Source organism: Chrysemys picta, chromosome 9 (assembly GCF_011386835.1).
Source record: "Chrysemys picta bellii isolate R12L10 chromosome 9, ASM1138683v2, whole genome shotgun sequence".
In the NCBI taxonomy this organism is placed as follows: Eukaryota; Metazoa; Chordata; order Testudines; family Emydidae; genus Chrysemys; species Chrysemys picta.
The window spans coordinates 83564585-83580472 of NC_088799.1; the positions used below are offsets into that span (position 1 = coordinate 83564585).

The following is a 15888-nucleotide window of genomic DNA, read 5'->3' on the forward strand; positions in this document are numbered from 1 at the left end:
AATACTGGGTAACTGGAGTGTCTAAGGAGATTGCTTGTGAGACTTGCGGTTAGCCAGTGGGGTGAGATCGAAGTCTTAGTCTGGCTGGTTTGGTTTGCCTTAGAGGTGGAAAAACCCCAGCCTTGGGCTGTAACTGCCCTATTTGAGCAATTTGTCCTGAGTTGGCACTCTCAGTTGGGTTCCGCCAGAACCGCATTGTCACAGTCTCCTCCAGGTGAGTGCTGGGGAGAGGGGAGGGGAAGGCTGCAAAGCACATGTGCCTTCTCCCCCCTCCCCCCTCCTGACCTGCAACAGCTGCTGCTGCCTCTGCCTCAGCTCCCCCCCCCCCCCACAGCGTCTCTCGTTGCCTAGCAGCAACAGCTGTTGTTTCCCGGAGAGCCATGGAACTTTGCTTCAGGCAGGGACACTGCCCGATCTGCGCGGGGCCCTCTTAGGGGCGGGGCCCAATTCAGGGGAATCGGTGGAATCGGCCTAAAGGCGGCCCTGCTCAGTTGGGTCCCACCAGAACCAGCATCGTTACAGGCCACCCTGTACAGGTCGTCGGCAGTATTTCGGGGGCGAGACTTTCCGCTGCCTTTGTCGGGGGTGGCATTTAGGGGGCGGGAACTTCCGCCGCCTAGGGCGGCAAAAAAGCTGGCGGCGCTCGTGGGTGAGGAGCAGGAGATGAGCGCACGGGGCAGCTGAAAAGGGATGAGCCGGAGTGAAGCTTGAAACACAAATGCAGGGGCCAAGAATCCCAATTCATCCATCCCGGACAGAGGGAGTCAAATACTCGCTGATGGACAATTGGTTCAGATTCTGGGACTGGTTCCTTGTGCAGCAAGTGAAGTTAACTGCACCTCAGAGCCGTGACAGAGCACTGTATAACCAGTGTCTAGTGACTCTCACCCTGGGCTCTCCCCAGTATAGACTCTTGTTCACACTAGTCGAATGATGTTCAAATGCTGAGAAGGAGCAGGGAAGAGGCACAAAAATGACTTGTGGCCTGGCCAGCACACCTTTGAGCAGGCAACCCGAGGGGCTGCAGCTAGTCAGCTTGACTAAGCAGTTCCGAGCTCTGTCATTAAGGTCTATAGTCACCCAGCAGGAGGAGGTAGCTGCATTTCAGGTTTTTGGTCTAGCAGACAAAGGTGTAAGGAGAGCTGGCAAAGCTGATGTTAGAAACATTGACATTGGAAATCCATGTAAGTGTAGAAGAGTGACGGAACCAATCGTGCGGGGACGTGGGAATTCACTCTCACCTGGCCTCTGGGGATGGAGGCAGCACGTGGCTGGCACTTCTCGCTCCTGCCGTACGAGGGACAGGTGCTGCTACCGACTGCTCCCCCTAACCCCCGCCCTGCTGCGCTCTGGGGATGCTGCCCTGCTGTGGAGCTCTCAGGTGTCTTGAACTGGAATTTGTTTGGAGAGAAACTGCTAAGGAGCCTTATCAGCCCCGAGCAGAGAGTACCTGGGAGCCTGCCTGGGTCGGGCGGGTCTGGTACAGCCTCTCCCCAGATAAGGCTCTTCCCTGGACCTGCCACTCATTGGAATCTGGAACAATTCCCTCCGAGGTAACACCTGGGGCAGCCAGGGCAGGGCACGGCCTGCTCCCCTGGAGCGTTAGGGCTTTCAGGAGTCAGAGGTGTCAGCGGAGCAGGTTGAACGTTAAAGGAGCGAAGGCAGTTGTGGGGCAGAGGAATTGGGTGCTTTGCCATTGCACTTGATCAGCTCAATTTGAAAATTCTTTCAAAGGAAATCCAGATGTATACATCTGACTGGGGTACATGTACACATATACACACGCACACTCACATGTGCACACACTCATAAGCACATACACATACACACATACATACGCACATGTACACATACACATATGTACAGACGTACACATACACGCACACACGCTGTCCCTGGAGCGCCCCAGGATGCTGGCTATTATGGAGGCACAAAGGGGTTGGGAGAAAATAATCAAGAAGAACTTTTGCTGAAAATGCAAACCTAAGCTAGAAATCTGTGCAGGGCTGGGCTCAGCGAAAATGATCTTTTGAGCTGCTCTTATTAACCGTGGTCCTGTACTTCCTGGTTTGCGTCGGACCCAGGCAGGAGACTGGGCTGCTCTCAGATGTAGAAGCCATTGGAATGAGCCAGGTCGGAATGAGCCAGGCCCTCAGAGCCTTCTGCCACCAATCGCCCCAGCAGTCACTGATCCACACCAAACCACGTCCTTCCAGTCAGGCAGTTTCATATGCACACGTCAAACCCTTGGTTTGCCACTCAGACACCACGGTGATGGGCACAGTAAGGACCGAGAGACGCTAAACAGGCAGACAGACAAGGAAATAGTGGCCCTGCCTACAGGTGTGTATGTGGTGCAAACGGATGGACACCAGTTGCTGGCTGAAGGCACAACCTTAATTCCTGCATCTCCTGTCTGTCAGCTATCGTTCGCTTGGCAGCTTGAACTCCGATTTCTAACACAGCATTTTGCTCTGGCCTATTGTGGTTCTCATGTCCGGGGGCGCCTTGGCCCCTGGTATCAGGAGCGGTGCTAAGGAGGCTGCTTTTCAAAGGTCCTTAAGTAGGGTTGTCAACTTTCTACTTGCACAAATCCAAACGCCCTTGACCCAACCCCTTTCATGCCCTTCCCCAAGGCCCCACCCCCACTTACTCCAGCCCAGCCCAGCTCCCTCAGTCGCTCGCTCTCACACCCTCACTCACTTTCACTGGGCTGGGGCTGGGGGTTGGAGTGCAGGGAGGGGTGAGGGCTCCGGTGGGGATGTGGGCTCTGGGATTGGGCTGGAGATTAGGGGTTTGGGGTGCCAGAGGGGGATCCGGGCTGGGGCAGAGGGTTGGGGTGCGGACTCTAGGAGGGAGTTTGGGTGCGAGAGGGGGCTCAGGGCTGGGGTAGGGGGTTGGGGTGCGGGTGGGGGTGTGGGGTCTGGGAGGGATTAGGGTACAGGAGGGGGTTCCGACCTGGGGCAGGGGGTTGGGGTGCCGGGTGTGAGGTCTGGGAGGGAATTTGGGTGTGGGAGGGGGTTCCGACCTGGCGCAGGGTTTCTGGGTGCAAGCTCCGGCCAGGCGGTGCTTACCTCAGCCAGCTCCTGGTCAATGGCACACCGGTGCTAATGCAGGCTCCTGACCCCTGGTCTCCCTCCGCTGGCAGGCTCTGAGCAAGGCCTGCCCAGAGAACATGGATGACGAGCTCTCGATCCTGCTGACAGCACCCCCCAGCACAGACAAACTCCAGCACATCTTGGAGGTGAGCAGAATGGGGAGGGGCAGCAGGGGTTTTACCTTAGCCCTGGGGACTCCTAGAAAGAAGAGACTGGAAAATCCATGTTTCTATTGGATACTTTCGACTATGCATTTGTGATATAAACTCACTGGGTGACCTTGGGGTAACTCACTTCCCCCTTACGGCATCAGTCTTCTCCACTATCAAATCTACACTGGGGAAGAAGGACAGAAGCCCCGACAATCACCTTCACCTCTGGGTGTCTGGTCCTGGGAGCCGAAACCAACTGGACTATCTGCCCCATCTCCTAAACTGCCCTGTCTTTCCCTCCTAGGGCCTTGTCCTTAGTGCTCAGCCTGGCCCCTTCCCAGCTTGTCCCTGACCTTTAAAGGACTCTCCAAGCCCCTCCCATGCCTGCTTCCCTTGGGGTCTCTCTCCTGGCTGAGCACAGGCTGCCCTTCTATCTCTCAGCAGGCCTGGGTCCTAGTCACAGGCTGCGTCTTGTCACGTGACCCCCACACTTATTCCCTTCACCCTAGGGAGCTGCATCACCTGGGCCAGAGCTCCAACCCCTTTCCTGGCCATCTCAACCAGGGACAGGTTGAAACTGGAAACCTGTGGGTAACAGTAACTGGTTGCTCGCAAAGGTGCTGAAGACACAATGAAAGAGGAAATCCTTTGGCCTGGATTGAAATTATTCTGACTGAAAGTGAATGAGAGAAAATAGGTCCAGAGTTCTCTTCCTAGCAGCAGAAAATGTAGCGATTGATAGAGGTTCAGGTCAGAAAGGACCATTATGTGCATCTAGTCGCCCCTCCTGTATAACTCAGGACTAGAATGTGACCAAGTGGTTCCTTCAGCCAACCATAGCATGGGACTGAGCCAGAGCATGTCTTTTGGAATGACGTCCACATGCAGGAGAGCCAGTTGGCTACCAGAAAATCTCTCTTCTGCAGTGACGTGGGGTTAAGGGACACGGGGGAAAAGACATGGAGGCTATGACTAAACTTAGAGCAGCAAGGCCAGGAAAACCAGGGTTAGGTCCCAGGCCTGGCTATCAGATCTGCTGTTTTCTATTCCTGGCTTTGGGACCATGAGCGAGTCTCTGCACCGCTGGGTGCCTCGGTTTCCCCAGCTATCAAATGGAGCTAATCAAGGTTTTGTTTGTTCTCCCCATTTTACAGGGTGGGAAACCGAGACACAGTTGGGACCTGTCTACACTACAGGTCTGTTGTGCGTTTGTAATCTGCTGACCCCCACATGTTGTTCAGAGCCTATGGACAACACAGCTCCTAAAGGTACGTTTGTTCTGTGCTTATCCCCTATGTACCAGCAGGGCTGGACAGCATTTCTCACTGTGATGTGGGGAGCAGGTCCTGGGTACTAAGGGTCTGAAGAAGCTCTCAAGGACTAATTTTTAAAAATAATTGTTATCAATGAATTGGGAGAAAACATACAATCACTGCGGATAAGATTTGGAGGGTGACAAAATACAGGCAGAGTGGTAATTCCTGATGGGGAGAGGGCAGTGATACAGAGCGATCTGGCTCATTCAGCCAGCTGGACCCATTCAAAGAAAACAAGTTTGAGCAGAGCCCAATGCGAGGTCCTATGCGTGGCAACAAGGCACACCGGCCACAACTCTAGAATGGGGACGTGTATCCAGGAAATCAGTGACTCTGAAATGGATTTAGGGGCCAGAGTGGAAAAGCCACTCAACATGAGCTCCCAGTGTGATGCTGTGGTGAACAGGGCTAAAGCCATCATTAGACGAAGGAGCAGAGCCGTGAGTAGGATAGGGAGGTGACACAGCAGCAGTGAGACTGCTATTGGAATACTGCCTCCAGTGTTGGTGTCCTCCTTTGAAAAAGATGGTCCTAGAAATTGGAGCTGGGCAGCAAAGAGCCACCAAATGTTCTGAGGGCTGGAGAAAAATGCCTTCTAGTGAGCTATTGAAAGAGCTCAACCTGTTTAGCTTATCAAAAGAAGATTGAAAGGTGACTTCACTGAAGTGTTGAAGTGCCTTAATGGAGAGAAAATATTGGGTATTAAAGGGCTCTTTAATCGAGCAGAGAAAGGCAGAACAAGACCCAATGGCTGGAAGGTGAAAAGAGACAAATTCCTATGACAAATAAGGCACAAATATTCAACAGCGAGGATGATTGACCACAGGAAGAAGCTACCAAGGAAAGTGGTGGATTCTCCATCTCTTGATGTCATTTAATAAAGACTAGATGCCTTTCCGGAATGTGTTTGCCCCCAAAGTAGCTATTGTGGTAGACAGGAGGCCTGTGATATGCAGGGGGTCAGATTAGATGCTCTAACTGTCTCTTCTGCCCATAAAGGCTACTCATTTCTGAGAAACCGAGTGTAGCATTGGGAGCAGCTTGCGATGTTTAACTGTCTAGCCGGCTTGCTTCCTAGAATGAACACTCATTGAGCGGGGTGATCCACAGGGAGTAGCTCAAACCTCCAAAGTGTCTGCCCTGTGGCAGGACATTAGCACTGCAGGGGAGGGGTGGGTGTGGCAGTGACATCACAAAGGCCTTTTGCAGGACCTCAGCCTATTGGTCAAAGGTGTAGGGCAGGTGGTGACCTCACAGAGGGATGCTGACATCAGCCAGGCAGGACAGGGGCTCAGGGCCAGGGAAACCTCAGAGACCCCTGTGGCTTTGCTTCAGCAAGTCTCCTTCTCGAGGTCTCTCTTTGAGGTCTGAGAGAGTATTAGGGGTCCCGTACGTGAGCACCAGGAGGAACCTCTTTTGAGTTTTCTCCTTTCTTTTTCCTGATTTCACTAGAAAACTGACATCCCTCTTTAGAAGGTAAGAGCCTCTGAGAGATTTGGAACCTGTTCAGTCTGATGCATCTGGCGCCATCTGAATTTTAGGCATGGAAAACACTAGCTTAAGGTGGCCAAATTTTATTCCCCACCTGGGATTTTGTCCCTTAGAATCTCTGGGGACATTAAGGTTTGTCCTTTTTCTTTTACCTTTTCCTCCATCCCTCCCTCCTTTCTCTTCATCTCTTACTTCTTTTGTCTGTTCCCCTGTTCCCCTCCCACCACCAGGAGGGGTGTGTGTGTGTGTCATGGGCGGTGCTCTACAACTACCATTGTGGGAGGTCCACCGAAAAATGTGGGGCTGAAATAGTGCTCAGACAGTGATCCCCAGCGGTGACCTGGGCCATCCTTTGGGCTCTCTGGTGAGAACCCTCATCCTCCCGCCCCTCGGTCTCTACCCTGATTGGCTGAGCAGGGCGTTATTGACAGGGAGGAGACTCAGGTACCTGTTGTTTTCTTTTAAGACCAAGTAAATAGTCATAACCAGTCATATGTTCGACAAATTTTGCTGCTTCTCTGCAGTTCATTATTTTCTCTACCATTCCAGTTCTCCTAAAATACTTGCTGAATAATTACTATGAACCCTTGCTGGTCTGGAACTCACTTGAGAGCACTTTATTCAGGTCATTCAATGTCTGAAATTCAAGATCCGATGGTTAGTTTGAAAATCAGGGCTCTTGGGTCCTATTCCCAACTCTGCCACGGACTGGCTGTGTGACCTAAGACAAGTCAATTCTCCTTTCTCAGCCTTAGCTTCTCCTCTTTCAAGTAGGGATAACAATCCGCTCCTACCTACCTCCCGACAGGTGGAGGATGGGGATCTATTGGAGAGTGTCACTAGGAGCAGTGCATAAGATGAGGTGTCCTATCATGTTTACTCAGATCAGATTAGGACATAATAGAATGGCTGAAATAGTCTATTTTATTTGTATTTTATTATGTTGCAATTGTTAAGAGCAGCAACTACTTAGCTCAGACTGAAACATCTTATCTAATTTTTGAGATCTAAGTGTCTCCTCTTTGTGTGCGATGAGACAAACACGTACTCCCGTTCTTTTTGTGACACAGAAGATGCTTTTGTTTTGCAACAAAATATTTTTGCAAAGAATTTTCATGCCACTTGATATGATTTCAAGAAAGAAACTGGTTTAGTTTGAATGGGATTTTCGGACAGAAACGGTTTCAATGAAATTTCCCCACCATCTCGATTCCTGGGCTCTATCCCTGTCTTTGGGGGATTCGCTGTCTGTTAGAACAGGAGTCTGATTTGGATAGGGATAGAGACCTCTTTAATGTTTTTAATGAAGTAAATACTAATGGGAATTGTGTGATCATGGGAGACTTTAACTTCCCAGATATAGACTGGAGGACAAGTGCTAGTAATATAATAGGGCTCAGATTTTCCTAGATGTGATAGCTGATGGATTCCTTCACCAAGTAGTTGAAGAACCAACAAGAGGGGATGCCATTTTAGATTTGGTGTGGGTAGTGAGGATCTCTTAGAAGAAATGGTTGTAGGGGACAGCCTTGGTTTGAGCGATCATGAGCTAATTCAGTTTAAACTAAATGGAAGGGTAAACAAAAATAGATCTGTGACTAGGGTTTTTGATTTCAAAAGGGCTAACTTTAAAAAATTAAGGAAATTAGATAGGGAAGTGGATTGGACTGAAGGACTTGTGGATCTAAAGGCGGAGAAGGCCTGGAATTACTTCAAGTCAAAGTTGCAGAAACTATCAGAAGCCTGCATCCCAAGAAAGGGGGAAAATTCATAGGCAGGAGTTGTAGACCAAGTTGGATGAGCAACCATTTCAGAGAGATGATTAAGAAAAAGCAGAAAGCCTACAAGGAGTGGAAGATGGGAGTGATCAGCAAGGAAAGCTACCTTACTGAGGTCAGAACATGTAGGGATAAAGTGAGAAAGGCCGAAAGCCAGGTAGAGTTGGACCTTGCAAAGGAAATTCAAACCAATAGTAAAAGGTTTTATAGCCATATGAATCAGAAGAAAATAAAGAAAGAAGAAGTGGGACCACTAAACACTGAGGATGGAGTGGAGGTTAAGGATAATCTAGGCATGGCCCAATGTCTAAACAAATACTTTGCCTCAGTCTTTCAGAGGCTAATGAGGAGCTTAGAGATAATGGTAGGATGACAAATGGGAATGAGGATATGGAGGTAGATATTACCACATCTGAGTTAGAAGACAAACTCGAACAGCTTAATGGGACTAAATCGGGGGGCCCAGATAATCTTCATCCAAGAATATTAAAAGAACTGGCACATAAAATTGCAAACCCATTAGCAAGAATTTTTAATGAATCTGTAAACTCAGGGGTTGTACCGTATGACTGGAGAATTGCTAACATAGTTCCTAGCTTTAAGAAAAGGAAAAAACGTGATCCGGGTAACTACAGGCCTGTTAGTTTGACATCTGTAGTATGCAAGGTCTCAGAAAATGTTTTGAAGGAGAAAGTAGTTAAGGACATTGAAGTCAATGGTAATTGGGACAAAATACAACATGGCTTTACAAAAGGTAGATCGTGCCAAACCAACCTGATCTCCTTCTTTGAGAAGGTAACAGATTTTTTAGACAAAGGAAACGCAGTGGATCTAATTTACCTCGATTTCAGTAAGGCATTTGATACGGTTCCACATGGGGAATTATTAGCTAAATTGGAAAAGATGAGGATCAATATGAAAATTGAAAGGTGGATAAGGAACTGGTTAAAGGGGAGACTACAATGGGTCGTACTGAAAGGTGAACTGTCAGGCTGGAGGGAGCTTACTAGTGGAGTTCTTATATTATGGGAACAAGTAAATAACTTTTCCTTATTCACTTTCTCCACATCACTCATGATTTCATATACCTCTATCATATCCCCCCATAGTCTCCTCTTTTCCAAGCTGAAAAGTCCTAGCCTCTTTAATCTCTCCTCATATGGGACCCCTTCCAAACCTCTAATCATTTTAATTGCCCTTCTCTGAACCTTTTCTAATGCCAGTATATCTTTTTTGAGATGAGGAGACCACATCTGTACACAGTATTCAAGATGTGGGTGTACCATGGATTTATATAAGGGCAATAAGATATTCTCCGTCTCATTCTCTATCCCCTTTTTAATGATTCCTAACATCCTGTTTGCTTTTTTGACTGCCGCTGCACACTGCGTGGAAGTCTTCAGAGAACTATCCACGATGACTCCAAGATCTTTTTCCTGATTCGTTGTAGCTAAATTAGCCCCCATCATATTGTATGTATAGTTGGGGTTATTCTTCCCAATGTGCATTACTTTACGTTGTCCACATTAAATTTCATTTGCCATTTTGTTTCCCAATCACTTAGTTTTGTGAGATCTTTTTGAAGTTCTTCACAGTCTGCTTTGGTCTTAATTATCTTGAGCACTTTAGTATCATCTGCAAACTTTGCCACCTCACTTTTTACCCCTTTCTCCAGATCATTTATGAATAAGTTGAATAGCATTGGCCTAGGACTGACCCTTGGGGAACACCACTAGTTACCCCTCTCCATTCTGAAAATTTACCATTTATTCCTACCCTTTGTTCCCTGTCTTTTAACCAGTTCTCAATCCATGAAAGGATCTTCCCTCTTATCCCATGACAACTTAATTTACATAAGACCCTTTGGTGAGGGACCTTGTCAAATGCTTTCTGGAAATCTAAGTACACTATGTCCACTGGATCCCCCTTGTCCACATGTTTGTTGACTCCTTCAAAGAACTCTAATAGATTAGTAAGACACGATTTCCCTTTACCTAAACTATGTTGATTTTTGCCCAACAATTTATGTTCTTCTATGTGTCTGACAATTTTATTCTTTACAATTGTTTCAACTAATTTGCCCGGTACTGACATTAGACTTACTGGTCCGTAATTGCCGGGATCACCAATAGTGCCCTTTTTAAATATTGGCGTTACATTAGCTATCTTCCAGTCATGGATACAGAAGCTGATTTAAAGGACAAGTTACAAACCATAATTAGTAGTTCCGCAATTTCACATCTGAGTTCTTTCAGAACTCTTGGGTGAATGCCATCTGGTCCCAGTGACTTATCAGTTAATTCCAAAACCCCCTCTAGTAACACCGCAATCTGTGACAATTCATGAGATTTGTCACCTACAAATACTGGCTGAGGTTTGGGAATGGCTGGAAGGTGAAAAGAGACAAATTCCTATGACAAATAAGGCACAAATATTCAACAGCGAGGATGATTGACCACAGGAAGAAGCTACCAAGGAAAGTGGTGGATTCTCCGTCTCTTGATGTCATTTAATAAAGACTAGATGCCTTTCTGGAATGTGTTTACCCCAACAGTAGCTATTGTGGTAGACAGGAGGCCTGTGATATGCAGGGGGTCAGATTAGATGCTCTAACGGTCTCTTCTGCCCATAAAGTCTACTCATTTCTGAGAAACCGAGTGTAGTATTGGGAGCAGCTTGTGATGTTTTACTGTCTAGCCGGCTTGCTTCCTAGAATGAACACTCATTGAGCGGGGTGATCCACAGGGAGTAGCTCAAACCTCCAAAGTGTCTGGCCTATGGCAGAACATTAGCACTGCAGGGGAGGGGTGGGTGTGGCAGTGACATCACAAAGGCCTTTTGCAGGACCTCAGCCTATTGGTCAAAGGTGCTGGGGAGGTGGTGATCTCACAGAGAGATTATGACATCAGCCAGGCAGGACAGGGGCGCAGGGCCAGGGAAACCTCAGAGTCCCCTGTAGCTTTGCTTCAGCAAGTCTCCTTCTCGAGGTCTCTCTCTTTGAGGACTGAGAGAGTATTTAGGTTCACGTATATGAGCGCCAGGAGGAACCTCTTTTGAGTTTTCTCTTTTGTTTTTCCTGATTTTACTAGAAAACAGACGTCCCTGTTTAGAAGGTAAGAGCCTCTGAGAGGTTTGGAACCTGTTCAGTCTTATGCATCTGGCGCCAGCTGAATTCTAGGCATGGAAAACACTAGCTTAAGGTGGTCGAATTTTATTCCCCACCTGGGATTTTGTCCCTTAGAATCACTGGGGACATTAGGGTTTGTCCTTTTTGTTTTACCTTTTCCTCCATCCCTCGCTCCTTTCTCTTCATCTCTTACATCTTCTGTCCTTTCCTCTGTTCCCCTCCCACCACCAGGAGGACTCTGTGTGTGTGTCGTGGGGGGTGATCTGCAATGGGAACAGGGACAATTCTCCAACTTTGGGCAGTCGAGAGCCTGGGTGAGATAAGGGGCGTTAAAGCCCGTTGTGAAGGAGAAAGGGGAGTTTCACGGTGTTGAGCACCAAGGAATTCTAAACTTTGCTAAAACATCTAGTCTGCAGAAACCAGAAATGGTCGGGGCCACATTGTAACCATTGTCTTTTTTAAAGCCCATTGAGGGATGTGAGTCCCACCGTTTTAGGTATCTGGGGTGCTGGGAGGAGAGAAGAGGTGCCTGTCTCCATTTTATGGCCTCAACAAACTAAGTGCTGTGCCCCAGTTCTCGTCAGAGATCCCTGAAAAAGAACGTCTTCCCATCCATTAACATACCTGGAAAGATACTGGAACTCCTTATTAAACAATCAGTTTGTCAGCACCTACAGGACAATTTGGTTCTTAGGACTAGTGAGCATGGACTTGTCAAGAACAAATCATTCCAAACCAATCCTAGCTCCTTCTTTGGCAGGGTTACGGGCCTAATGGAGGTGGGTAAACAGTAGATGTGATCCATCTTGGTGTTAATAAGGACATTCTCACAAACAAACTAGGGAGATGTGGTCTAGATGCAATTAGTATAATATGTGTGCACAGATGGTTGCAAGCCCGTACTCCAACAGCCCAGAACCAAACAGCAGGAAGCAGATCATGCAATGAACTCCTGCCAGTGTGTGTAGATTGCATTACATGCACCCCTGTGCGGGGAGGAGGAGCTGCTCTGGCTGGGGCAGGGATGGGGAGGGACCAAGCAGGCTGGTTAGTGAGAGGCTGCCTTGACCCCAGACTCACACCCGCTCCCCGCTCGGTTCCAGGGTGGCCAGGCTCCTGAGGATGTTCAGGAAGAAGGCTCTGCAGGTGGCCCCAGAGCCTGAGGGAAGCAGCTGCCATCTTCCCCAGGAGCAGAGCGGCCCCTCCGTCCCCGCTGGCAGGGAAGGAGCTCCCGGCCGCGCCAGGAGGTGGAAGTGCCCAGCCTTCTGGCGGAGAAAACCCGCTCCCAGCGCAGGCGCCGAGGTGGGAGAGGCCAGGTCAAAATGGAGCTGGGCCAGGCTGCGGCTGGGCAGGCAGGACCCAGCGCAGGAGGGGAGCCGGGCAGGGTGACTCTGGGGCATGTTGTGTGGGCAGCAGCAGCCCCAGGAGCCCAGTCCTGATTCCCAGCAGGAGGCATTGCCCTGCCCGGTCAGTGAGGACCTTCCAGCCTCCCCAGGGCAGGAGGTGGAGGATCCCTGTCCCACCACCAGCAGCTCGGCCCGCTCCCCATGGGACAGCAGCAGTGCCTGGGACTCGGGCAGCAGCGAGGCCGATGGACGCCGCTGCTTTGTTCTAGGTGAGGAGTCAGGCTGGGCTCAGAGAGAGGTGAGGGCGGGGCTGTGAACACCCTGGGCCCAGGCCCTCGATCAGTGCTATGGGGGCGGGTCCCCAGCCCAGGGGTCTGGCTTGAGCCACATGAACCCCACTGACACTAGATGCTGCCACTTTGGTCCTTGGTGCTCCAGTTGGGGGGAGGCACCTCCCAGGGAGTCCAGAACAGCGTGGGGGGGTCTCGTTGCTATGGGCTCCTGAAGGAGTTGGGGGCTGAAGGCATCACTGAGAGGGGGGAGTGTGGGGCCCGATCTGCCCTGGGTCCCGGAGGTGGAAAGGGTGTGACACATTGCCCCACCGTGCCCCTGTCCTTCCCCCAAGTGGCAGCAGGCCACTCTCCCTGGTGCAGGGACTGCCAGGGACTCAGGGGACGAGGAGGAGGAATGGGTGGACGTGGCCACAGAGGAGGCAACTCTCAATAACAGCCGAGAGCAGCTCCAAGGCGGAGAAAAGGTACAAACGTACCCCAGCTGTGCTGGAACCGAGACTGTCCTGCCCCTTCCCAGCACCTGACCCCCTGCAGAGGGTCTTGTCCCTGATGATCCACCAGCCCTAATGGGGACCTTTCTCCTCCATGATCTGGGACCCCAGAGGTGGGGGTGTCTGTCACACACCAGCCGGGTCTCCTCCCCCCACAGGCACTGTCCCAGTTCCTGACCCTGCTTGTGGTGGAGTGGTGGGTGATTTGGACAATGGGCGGGTCCCCACTATCCCCCATTCAGGCCTGAGTCCTGCAGCTGCTGTGTGGGGGCAGGGAGGTCCCTGGCTAACTGGCTCTCTCTCCCCTAACCCCACTCCTGGTGGGTGCAGGAGGAGGCCCAGCAGCTCGTGTTCCTGCACGCCATCCAGCCCGCGTCTCGCTGCACAGCAGAGACTGCAGGACACATTGGAGCCGCACTGCTGCAAGGCGGCTGTGGCGGAGAGGATTGTGGTGAGCGAGACACGGTGCCCAGCTGCTGGAGGGAGGACAGAGATATGGGAGGGGAAGGGGTCTCCCCAGGCCAATGGATGGGGGATTGTTGGTGCTGGAGGGGCAGCAGAGGGCAGGGATTGCTGGGGCTGAAGACTGGGGAGAAGAGACGGGAGAAATTCGGAGAGTAGTCACTATTGGGCAGGAATCGGAGGAGCGGGGGGTAGGTGGGGGGATCCTGCTGGCTGTGTGGGGCCCTGGCTGTGTAATCTCCTCACTGGGAAGTGTCAGTGAGGCCCAAATCTCACACGCTCCTTTGTCTCCTTTGGGTCTCACAGGAGCTCATTGAGGAGCTGCCTGATAACTCTCCACCCGGCGCCATCCTCGCTAACTCCCTGATTGCTGTGGGCAACCTCAGGTACCGAGACCCTCCGGCCCGGTTCCCCTAACCCCAGTGCTGCTCAGGCCCAGGGCTGGGAGTCACTGCCCCTCCCACTCCCAGGTCACCGCCCAAGGGTGGTTCCTCTGGCAGAGGTGGGGGGAAGGTTCACTCTCTCCTGGCTGAGCTGTTCTTTTCACTCCAGTAACATTGCAACGGCTTTGGGGAGAGGCTCACACCCAGGATCAGATACAGGAGGGGCAGCAGGGTCCAGGGAACAGGTGCTATTCCTGCCCTGCCACTGTCTGTCTGAGAAACCTTGGCCTTGTCATTCCCTGGCTCGGTGCCTCAGTTTCCATTCTCGCCAGCCTGTGCCTATTTCCCTGCAGTTTCACCTGCATGTTGGTGCCAGTCCCATCCCCGCACTGCACAGTCTAATGCCGGCTCCTCTCTCTTGCCAGCACCATGACACCTGCCCTGGAGCCAGAGCTGGAGACCCACCTCCTCCGAGCTGCCCTGCACGCCGTCTTCACCCTGGGCATGGAGAAGGACACCACCCAAGTGCAGGTAGATCAGCTAAAGTCATGGATTGAAGAGCCAGCTGTCATCCTGCCATGAATCCTTGCTAATTGCCTGCAGTGGGACGTGAATGAGAGAGGCCAGGATATGTGTTTGGGGGTCTCACCAGTGCTTCCCAGAGACCCCATTTCCCATCCTGTGGCAGGTGTAGCCCCAGTTTCCCTAACTCTGACCCATGGCTCTCCCTTGCTTTCAGGATCTGCCTAGGGTCTTGCCAGACCTCCTGGACGCCATGCTGGGGAACCTGCTGGCAGAGTCCCCAGACACCAACAGGCTCCAGTACATCTTGGAGGTGAGCCCGATGAGAGGGGTGGGGGCAATTTTACCTTCACTCTTAGATCCATTTTCCAGTCTGTCCTCCTAGCTGAGCCCCCAGTGGGCATCCTTGGTCAGGGCAGTCAGTGCAATGCAGTGTCAGGCCCTTCCTCCTTAAAGGACAGAGGAAGGAGCTGGGACTTCAAGCCAGAGCTCTGCCTGGTTGTGTTGAGCACTAACCACAGGGCCCCTGGCTGGCTTGGGGAGTGAGAGTCTGAACCCCTCCTGGGAGATCCAGAAGAGGGTCCTCAGAGAAGAGTCACAGGCTCCTTCCTAGAGAAACAGGAGGGCCCCAGAGAATCAGCCCGTCTCTCCGACAGGCCCTGCGATTTCTGAGGGGATTGTTCAGGAATCAGGAGTGCAGGGAGGATGGGACCAGCCCCGACACTGAACATTGTTCCAGTCTAGAGAGACAATGACAAGTTGTGACCTGCAGGATTCAAGAATCGTCCTGCGGGCAACAATCCCCTTCCAAAGCTCTGCAATCAATGAATCAGATATTCCACCCTGAGCACAATGTCTCAGCCCCCTGGGGATGGGTGTGTGTCTGTGTCTCATTTCCACAATACGTGCACCTGCCCATTGATCCTGATCTGCCTCCTTTCCCCACAGCACATTAACTACTGGATCGTGTCCAGGGTGCCGCGAGAGAGAGCCAGGGCCGTTAAGAGCAGCACGGCCCTGCTCAGATTCACCATCACCCTCCCTGAGTTTGACATAAGTGACCTCTGACCCCAGCTTCCTGACTCCAGGCGTAGGTGATCTGGCTCCGACGGGCTGTAGGATCTGCTGCTGCAGGGGCTGTGGGTTAGGAGTGTTCCTCTTGGGGAGGCAGTCAGAGCAGAGAGTGAGCCTGGCTTGAGTCAAGTTCTTCTTGTCCTAGTTAAGTGGTGACTCTGGGCTTTTAAGGGGACTGTGCTCCAGGTTCATGCCTCCCTGTCATCCTGGAGCAGCTGGGGAAGCAAGTCCTCATGGAGGGCCCTGCCCACAGCCCTGTGCTCCAGGCTTCCTTGGGGGCAGAGGAAATTAAGGGTCTGGCTCTAGCATCTCCTGCAGAGGGGCTGAGGGGAAGGAGAGTCCTGGCCCGGGGGGG

The 15888-nt window shown here is 51.3% G+C and overlaps 1 long non-coding RNA gene across 1 annotated transcript; it reads left to right on the top strand.

Annotated features, from left to right (window-relative positions):
• Window positions 1-13852: 13852 nt before the first annotated feature.
• LOC135973535 (uncharacterized) lies at window positions 13853-14772 on the top strand. Its single transcript, XR_010590425.1, has 3 exons — window positions 13853-13940; window positions 14363-14468; window positions 14677-14772. It is a non-coding gene; the product is annotated as an uncharacterized LOC135973535 (long non-coding RNA).
• Window positions 14773-15888: the final 1116 nt, after the last annotated feature.